This window comes from Bubalus kerabau, unplaced genomic scaffold, assembly GCF_029407905.1.
Source record: "Bubalus kerabau isolate K-KA32 ecotype Philippines breed swamp buffalo unplaced genomic scaffold, PCC_UOA_SB_1v2 scaffold_27, whole genome shotgun sequence".
Classification (NCBI taxonomy): domain Eukaryota; kingdom Metazoa; phylum Chordata; class Mammalia; order Artiodactyla; family Bovidae; genus Bubalus; species Bubalus kerabau.
Window position 1 is genome coordinate 959,011 of NW_026577881.1, and position 9,523 is coordinate 968,533.

The window sequence follows — 9,523 nt, forward strand, 5'->3', positions numbered from 1 at the left end:
AGGCTTCCTCCTCTGTTGGCCCTGGGAAGCCCAGTCTTCCATTCGATTGGCGAGGGAAAGCTGGGGGTTGCGCTAGAGTCACTGCAGGGCCAAAGAGACCTCATCTAGGCTTGTGTCCAGGAACTAATGTTCCTCTCCAGGGAAGGCAGGGATCTCGGGGTTGCATTCCAGGATCCCCCTGGGTGTCAGGCCTCGTCTCGAGGGGAAGCAAAGGACTCCGCTGTCCTCCCGAGTCGCGACGCGGATCTCTTGGAGCCCCCTAGTGGCGTCAATGGAGTCAAGCCTCCTCTTCATTTTGGAGAGAGGGCTCGGGATTGTTCTCCAGGCCATGCAGGAAAAGAAGGCCCTTCACCTCGCGAGGACGGGGGCGTCTCAGGGGTTTCCTCGGGCTGCGGCGCCCGTGGGGGTTTTCTCACGAGGCACGGCGAGGATCTCAGGGAGCCTCTCGTGCGGCGCCAGGGAAGTCAGGTCTCCCTGCGCGTAGCGAGGAGGAGCGCGTTGTGGCTCTCGAGTAATGGGAGGGGACTAGGGCCTCAAGACGCGTTGAAGAGGGACTCTCGAGGTCTTTCTCGGGTTGTGGTGGGAAAAAGTCGTTTCCCTCGACTTCTGCTGGGGACCTTAGGGAACTTCCCAGGGTGTCTCTGAGAGTTGAGGGATACTGTGGAGTTGGCGGTGCCTCTCGGGACTCCGCTGGGTTTGTCGCAATGGAAGAGGGGCTCACCTCGAGGGGAGGCAGGAACCTCAGACTTCCTCTCTGTTTCGGACTCCGACATCAGGGTCCCTGCAGAGTTGGGACATGAGAGTCAGGCTACGTCTTTTCTGAGGAATGGAACTCCGCTTGCCTCTCGAGTTGTTCATGGGGTTTCAGGCCCCTTGTCAAACTGTGTGTGGAATCTGCAGGTTTTTCCAGACGATGCACGGAGGTGTCAGTGACCCTTCGTTTTTTGTCTTCATCCACAGGGTTGCCTTCGAAGAGGTGTCCGGGCATCGGGTTCTTATGAAGAGCGGACCGGGATATCGGGGTCCTTCAGCATTTGGCACCACCCACGTGGGTTGTCTCGAATTTCCTCATGAAACCGGCCTCATCCTGAAGTGTGCCGCGAAGGTCATGAAACTCTTCCAGACAAAGCAGAGGAATCGACCCTCCTGTGGCGATCAGGAGGGGAGAAGTGGCTCAGATGAAGTGCTGCTGGGAACCTCGGTGTTTCCCTCAAGTGAGACAGGTATGTCGGGTAACTTTTGGGGTCGCATAAAGCGTTCCAAGTACCGTTTCGCACTTCAAAATGGAACGTTGGACTTCTCTTGGGGTGCTCCAGCGGGCATGGGCCTCATCTTGGAATGACTGCGGAACCACTTGGTTTTTCTCGAGTTGCGGTGGGATATTTGAGTTACCACAGGGAATTCATGCTTCCTCTTGTGTTGGCCCACAAAAGTCTTATCTTCCATTCGAGATTCGAGGAAGAGCTGGAGGTGTGCTCTAGTCACTGAAGGCAAAAGAGACCCCACCAAGGCTTGTGTGCAGGACCTAATGTTCATGTCAAGGCTCGACAGAAATCTCGGGGTTGCATTCCAGACTCACCCTGGAGTCAGGCCTCGTCTCGAGGGGAAGCAAAGGACTCTGCTCTCCTCGCGAGTCGGACGGGTATGTCTTGGAGCCCACTGAGTGGCTTAAAGGGAGTCAAACCTCCTCTGGTGTTTGGAGGGAGGACACGGGATTGCTCTCCAGGGAATGCATGAAATGAAGGCCCTCATCTCCCAATGACTGGGGCGTCTCGTAGGTTTTCTCGAGCTGTGGCGCTAGTGTGGGGTTTCTCATGAAGTAAGACTGGGAGCTCAGTGAGCCTCTCATGTGGTGCCAGGGCAGTCAGGTCTCTATGCACGTGGTGAGAGGGAGCCCGTCATTGTTCTCGAGTCATGGTAGGGGAATTGGGCCTGAAGACGTGTTAAAGAAGGACTCTCGAGGTCTTTCCTGGGTTGCAGCAGGAAACCCTGGGTTCCATCGACTTGTGCCAGTGACCTCAGGAAGCTTCTCAGCGTGCCTCTGAGAAGTCAGGGTCACTGTGGAGTTGGGAGGGGCCTCTCGGAACTCCACTGGGTTTGGTGCAATGGAAGAGGGCCTCATGACAAGTTGAGGCAGGAACCTCAGGGTTCCTCTCCTGGCTTCGAATGCGCCGGATCTGACTCAGATCCCAGAGTCCCTGCAGAGTTGGGACAGGAGAGTCAGGCCTCGTCTTGTGTGGAGGAATGGAACTCCGCTTGACTCTCGCGTTGTTCATGGGGTGACAGGCCACTTGTCGATTTGTATGTGGAACTTGCGGGTTTTTCTGGACGATGCACCGGGGTGTCACTGCCCCTTCGTGTTGTGCCTTGATCCACAGGATTGCCTTCGAATTGGGTTCTGCCATCGGGTTCTTATCAAGAGCAGACCAGGGAATCGGGGTCTTTTGGCATGCAGCACCACCCACGAGGCTATGTCTCAAATTTCCTCGTGAGACTGGCCTCATCTTGATGTGCACCAGGAAGGTCGGGAATGCCTTCCAGACAAAGCAGGGGAATCGAACCTCCTGTCGCGATCAAGAGGGGAGAAGAGTCTCAGATGAAGTGGTGCCGGGAACCTCGGTGTTCTCCTCAAGTGAGACTGGTATGTCGGGGAACTTTTGGGGTCGCATCAAGGGTTCCAAGTAACTTTTCGCTCTTCAATACGGAACGTGGGACTTCTCTTGAGACGCTGTAGCGGGCAAGGGCCTCATCTTTCGATGACGGGGGAACCACGTGGTTTTTCTTGAGTTGGGGCGGGATTCTCGAGTTACAACCGGGAATTCAGGCTTCCTGTTCAACTGGCCCAGGGAAGTCCAGTTTTCATTCGAATTGGGAGTTAGAACTGGGGATTGCTCTCGAGACACTGCAGGGCCAAATAGACCTCATCTAGGCTTGTGTCCAGGACCTAATGTTCCTCTGCTGGGGCGACAGCGATCTCGGCATTGCATTCTCGACTCACCCGGGGAATCAGGCCTCGTCTCGAGGGGAAGCCAAGGACACCGCTCTCCTGTCAAGTCGCGACGGGTATATCTTGGAGCTCACTGTGTGGCCTAAAATGAGTCAAGCCTCCTGTGGAGTTTGGAGAGAGGACTCAGGATTGCTCTCCAGGCCATACAGCAAAAGAAGGCCCTCATCTCGTGAGGACTGGGGCGTCTTGTGGGTATTCTCGAGCTGCGGCTCCAGTGTGGTGTTGCTCACGAGGTACAATGGGGAGCTCAGGGAGCCTCTCCTGTGGTGCCAGGGAAGTCAGATTTCTATGCGCGTGGCTAGGGGGAGCGCGTCATTGCTCTCGAGTCATGGTAGGGGAATCGCACCTCAAGACGCGTTGAAAAAGGACTCTCGAGGTCTTTTACGGGTTGGGGCAGGAAACCCTTGGTTCCCTCGACTTGTGCCGGTGATCTCAGGAAGGTCTAAGGGTGCCTCTGAGAAGTCAGGGATACTGTGCAGTTGGGAGGGGTCTCTCGGGACTCCACTGGGTTCGGTGCAATGGAAGAGGGCCTCATCTCGAGTGGAGGCAGGAAACTCATGTTTCCTCTCCTGACTTCCCCTGGGCCAGATCAGACTCAGATCACAGTTTCGCTGCAGAGTTCGAACAGGAGAGTCAGGCCTCGTCTTGTGTGGAGGAATGGAACTCTGCTTGCCTCTCCAGTTGTTCACGGGGTGACAGGTCACTTCTCGAGCTGTGTGTGGTACCTGCGGGTTTCTCCGGATACCCGGGGGTGTCAGTGCCCCTTCGTGTTGTGCCTTCATCAAAAGGGTTATCTTCAAAGAGGTGTCCGGGCATCGGGATCTTATCAAGAGCAAACCGGGAAATCGGGGTCTTTCGGCATGTGTCACCATCCACGAGGCTATGTCTCGAATATCCTCGTGAGACCGGCCTCATCCTGAGATGCACCGGGAAAGGCGGGAACCCCTTCAAGACAAAACAGGGGAATCGACCCTCCTGTCGCGATCAGGAGGGGAGAAGGGGCCCAGATGTAGTGGTGCCGGGAACCTCGGTGTTCTCCTCGAGTCAGACCAGTGTGTCGAGGAACTTTTGAGGTCGCATCAAGGGTGCCAATACCGTTTCGCACTTCAAGACGGAACGTGGGACTTCTCTTGAGATGCTGTAGGGGGCAAGGGCCTCATCTTGCGATGACGGGGGAACCACGTAGCGTTTCTCGAGTTGTGGCGGGATTCTCGAGTTTTGACGGGGAATACAGTCTTCCTCATGTGTTGGGCCAGGGAAGTCCTATCTTCCATTTGAGTTTCAAGGGAGATCTGGGGATTGCCCTCGAGTCAGTGCAGGGCAAAATAGAACTCATCTAGGCTTGTGTCCAGGACTTAATGTTCATCCCTAGGGGCGACAGGGATCTCGGGCTTGCATACCAGACTCACCCGGGGAATCAGGCCTCGTCTCGAGGGGAAGCAAAGAACTCCGCTGTCCTTTTGAGTCGCGATGGGTATCTCTTGGAGCCCACTGTGTGCCCTAAAGGGAGTCAAGCCTCCTGTGCTGTTTGGATAGAGGACTCGGGATTCCTCTCCAGGCCATGCAGGAAAAGAAGGCCCTCATCTCGCGATGACGGCGGCGTCTTGTGGGTTTTCTAGACTGCCGCGCTAGTGCCGGGTTTCTGACGAGGTACGAGAGGGAGCTCAGGGAGCCTCTCGTGTGGCGCTAGGGAAGTCAGGTCCCCATGAGATGGCTAGGGGGAGCTCGTCATTGCTCTCGAGTCATGGTAGGGTAATCGGGCCTCAAGACGGGTTGAAGAAGGACTCTCGAGGTCTTTCTCGGGTCACTGCATAAAACCCAGGGTTCCCTTGACTTGTGCCTGCGACCTCAGGGAGCTTCTCAGAGTGCCTCTGAGAAGTCAGGGATACTGTGCAGTTTGGAGGGGCCTCTTGAGACTCCTCTGCATTTGGTGGAATGTAAGAGGGACTCATCTCGAGTTGAAGCAGGAACCTCAGTGTTCCTCTCCATTTCGGACTCAGATCGCAAGGTCCCTGCATGTTGGTACAGGAGAGTCAGGCCTCGTCTTTTCTGGAGGATGGGACTCCTCTTGCCTCTCGAGTTGTTCTCGAGGTGACAGGCCACTTGTCGAGCTGTGTGTGTAACCTGCCCGTTTTTCCGGATGATGCACAGGTGTGTTAGTGCCCCTTCATGTTGTACCTTCATACTCAAGGCTGCCTTCCAAGAGGTGTCCGAGCATCGGATTCTTATCAAGAGCGGACCGGGAAATTGGAGTCTTTCAACAAGTGGCACCACCCACAAAGCTACGTATCGAATTTCCCCATGAGACCGGCCTCATCCTGAGTTGTGCAGGGAAGGTCGGGCCCCCTTGCAGACAAAGCAGGGGAATCGACCCACCGGTCACGATCAGGAGGGGAGAAGGGGCTTAAATGAAGTGGTGCCGGGAACCTCGGTGTTCCCCTTGAGTGAGACCGGCGTGTTGGGGGACTTCTGGGGTCGCATCAAGGGTGCCAAGTACCGTTTCGCATTTCAAGACGGAACCTGGGACATCTTTTGAAACGCTGTAGCGGGCAAGGGCCTCATCTTGCGATGACGGGAGAACCACGTGGTTTTGCTCGAGTTGCGGCGGGATTCTCGAGTTATGACCGGGAATTTAGGCTTCCTCTTGTTGGCCTTGAAATCCAATCTTCCATTCGGGTTGCGAGGGGGAGCTGGGGATTGCGCTAGAGTCTCTGCAGGGCAAAAGAGACCTAATCTAGGCTTGTGTCCAGGATCTAATGTTGCTCTCCAGGGGCGACAGGGATCTCGGGTTTGCATTCCAGACTCATCCGGGGAGTCAGTTCTCACCTCGAGGGTAAGCAAAGAATTCCGCTCTTGTCTCGAGTCGCGATGGGTATCTCTTGGAGCCCACTGTGTGTACTAAAGGGAGTCAAGCCTCCTGTGGAGTTTGGAGAGAGGACTCGGGATTGGACTCCAGGCCATGCAGGAAAAGAAGGCCCTCATCTCGAGATGACGGTGGCGTCTCGTGGGTTTTCTCGAGCTGCGGCGCCAGTGTGGGGTGTCTCATGAAGTACCACGGGGATTTCAGGGAGCCTCTTGTGTGGCGTCAGGAAAATCCAGTATTCCATTCGAGTTGCAAGTTAGAACTGGGGATTGCTCTCCAGTCACTGCAGGGCAAAATAGACCTCATCTACGCTTGTGTACAGGACCTAGTGTTCCACTACTGGGCCGACAGGGATCTCAGGGTTGCATTCTCGACTCACCCGGAGAGTCAGGCCTCGTCTTGAGGGGAAAAAAAGGACTCCGCTCTCCTGTCGAGTCGCGACGGGTATCTCTTGGAGCCCACTGCATGGCGTAAAGGGAGTGAAGCCTCCTATGGAGTTTGGAGAGATGACTCGGGATTGTTTTCCTGGCCATGCAGGAAAAAAGGCCCTCATCTCGCAATGACGGGGGCGTCTCGTGGGTTTTCTCCAGCTGCGGCGCCAGTATCAGATTTCTCACGAGGTATGACGGGGAGCTCAGAGAGCCTCTCGTGTGGTGCTAGGGACGTCAGGTCTCCGTGCGTGTGGTGAAGGGGAGTGCGTGATTGCTCTTGAGTCATAGTAGGCGAATCGGGCCTCAAGACGCATTGAAGAAGGACTCTCGAGGTCTTTCTCAGGTTGCGGCAGGGAACCCTGGGTTCCCTCGACTTGTGTCGGTGACCTCAGGCAACTTCTAAGGGTGCCTCTGAGAAGTCAGGGACACTGTGGATTTGGGAGGGGCCTTTCGTTACTCAACTGGGTTTGGTGCAATCGAAGAGGGCCTCATCTCGAATGGAGGCAGGAACCTCAGGGGTCCTCTCCATTTCTGACTCGGGTCGCAGAGTACCTGCCGAGTACGGACAAGAGAGTCACGCCTCGTCTTCCGTGGAGGAATGGATCTCCGCTTGCCTTTCGAGTTGTTCACGGAGTGACAGGCCACTTGTTGAGCTGTGTGTGGAACCTGCGGGTTTTTCCGGACGATGCACAGGGGTGTCAGTGCCCCTTCGTGTTGTGCCTTCATCCACAGGGTTGCCTTCAAAGAGGTGTCCGGGCATCGGGTTCTTTTCAAGAGCGTACCAGAAAATTGGGGTCTTTCAGCATGTGGTACCACCCACGAGGCTACGTCTCGAATTTCCTCGGGAGACCGGCCTCATCCTGAGGTGTGCCAGGAAGGTAGGGAACCCTTGCAGACAAAGCAGGGGAATTGACACACCGGTCGCGATCAGAAGGGGAGAAGGGGCTCAGATGAAGTGGTGCCGGGAACCTCGGTGGTCCCCTCGAGTGAGACCGGTATGTCACGGCACTTTTGAGGTCGCATCAAGGGTGCCAAGTACAGTTTCGCACTTCAAGACGGAACGTAGGAATTCTCTGGAGATGCTGTAGCGGGCAAGGGCCTCATATTGCGATGACGAGGGAAACACGTGGTTTTTCTCGAGTTGCGGAGGGATTCTCGAGTTACGACGGGGAATTCAGGCTTCCTCTTGTGTTGGTCCAGGAAGTCCAATCTTCCATTCAACTTGTCAGAGAGAGCTGGGGGTTGCTCTCGAGTCACTTCAGGGCAAAGAGTCCTCATCTATGCTTGGGTCCAGGACGTAGTGTTCCTCTCCAGGGGCAACAGGGATATCGGGGTCGCATTCCAGTCTCACCCGGTGGGTCACGCCTCGTCTTGAGTGGAAGCAAAGGACTCCACTATCCTCTCGAGTCGCGACGTGTAACTCTTGGAGCCCAATGAGTGGCCTAAAGGGAGTCAAGCGTCCTGTGTAGCTTGGACAGAAGGTTCACGCTTGATCTGCATACCATGCAGTTAAAGATGGCCCTCCTCTCGTGATGACGGGAGCGTCTCATGGGTTTTCTCGAGCTGCGGCGCCAGTGTGGGGTTTCTCACGAGATATGATGGGGAGCTCAGGGAGCCTCTCGTGCGGCACCAGAGAAGTCAGGCCTCCATGCGTGTGGCCAGGCAGATCGCGTCATTGCTCTGGAGTCATGGGAGGGACTAGGGCCTCAAGACGCATTTAAGAAGGACTCTCGAGGTCTTTCTTGGGTTGGGGCGGGAAACACTCGTTTCCCTCGACCTCTACCGGGGACCTTAGGGAACTTCCCAGGTGCCTCTGAGAGGTGAGGGATACTGAGGAGTTAGAGAGGCCTCTCGGGACTCCACTAGGTTTGACGAAATGAAAGAGGGCCTCATCTCGATTGGAGGCAGGAACCTCAGGCTTCCTCTCCATTTCTGACTCCGACCGCAGGGTCCCTGCAGGATTGGGACAGGAGAGTCAGGCCTCGTCTTGTCTGAGTAATGGAACTCTGCTTGCCTCTCGAGTCGTTCAGTGGGTCTCAGGCCCCTTGTCGAGCTGTGTGTGGAACCTGCAGGTGTTTCCAGAAGATGCTCGGGGGTGTCATTGCCCCTTCATTTGGTGCCTTCCCCCACAGGGTTGCCTTCAAAGAGGTGTCCGGGCATCAGGTTCATTTCAAGAGCGGACCGGGAAATCGGGGTCATTCGACATGTGGCACCACCCACGTGGCTCATCTCGAATTTCCTCGTGAGACCAGCATCATCCTGAGGTGCGCCGGGAAGGCCGGGAACCCCTTCCACACAAAGAAGGGGAATCGACTCTCCTGTCGCGATCAGGAGGGGAGATGGGGCTCAGATGAAGTGGGGCCGGGACTCCAGGTGTTCCACTCGAGGGAACCCGGCGTTTCAGGGAACTTTAGGGGTCGCATCAAGGGAGCCAAGTACCGTTTCCCACTTCAGGACGGAACATGGGACTTCCCTGGAGACGCTCTAGCAGGCAAGGGCCTCATCCTGTGAAGACGTTGGAACCACGTCGTTTTTCTCGAGTTGCGTCTGGATTCTCGAAAACGACGGGGATTTCAGGCTTCCTCTTGGGTTGGCCCTGGGAAGCCCAATCTTCCCCTGGAGTTGCGAGGGAAAGCTGGGTGTTCTGCTCGAGTCACTACAGGGCCAAAGAGACCTCATCGAGGCGTGTGTCCAGGACCTAATATTCCTCTCAAGGGAAGACAGAGATCTCGGGTTTCCATTCCAGACTCCCCCGGGGAGTCAGGCCTCGCCTCGAGGGGAAGCAGAGGACTCCATTTTCCTCTCAAGTCGCGACACGGATCTCTTGGAGCCCAATGAGTGGACTCAAGGGTGTCGAGCCTCCTCTTCAGTTTGGAGAGAGGACTCGGGATTGCTCTCCAGGTCAGGCAGGAAAAGAAGGCCCTCATCTCGTGATGACGGGGGCATCTCATGGGTTTCCTCAGGCTGCGGCGCCCGTGGGGGTTTTCTCACGAGGCACAACGAGGACCTCAGGGAGCCTCTCGTGCGGCGCCAGGGAACTCATGTCTCCATGTGCATGGCGAGGAGGAGCTGGTCATCACTCTCGAGTCATGGGAAGTGACTAGGGCCTCAAGACGCGTTGAAGAAGGACTCTCGAGGTCTTTCTCGGATGGCGGCGGGAAACCCTCGTTTCCCTCGACTTCTGCAGGGGACTATAGGGAACTTAGCAGGGTGCCTCTGAGA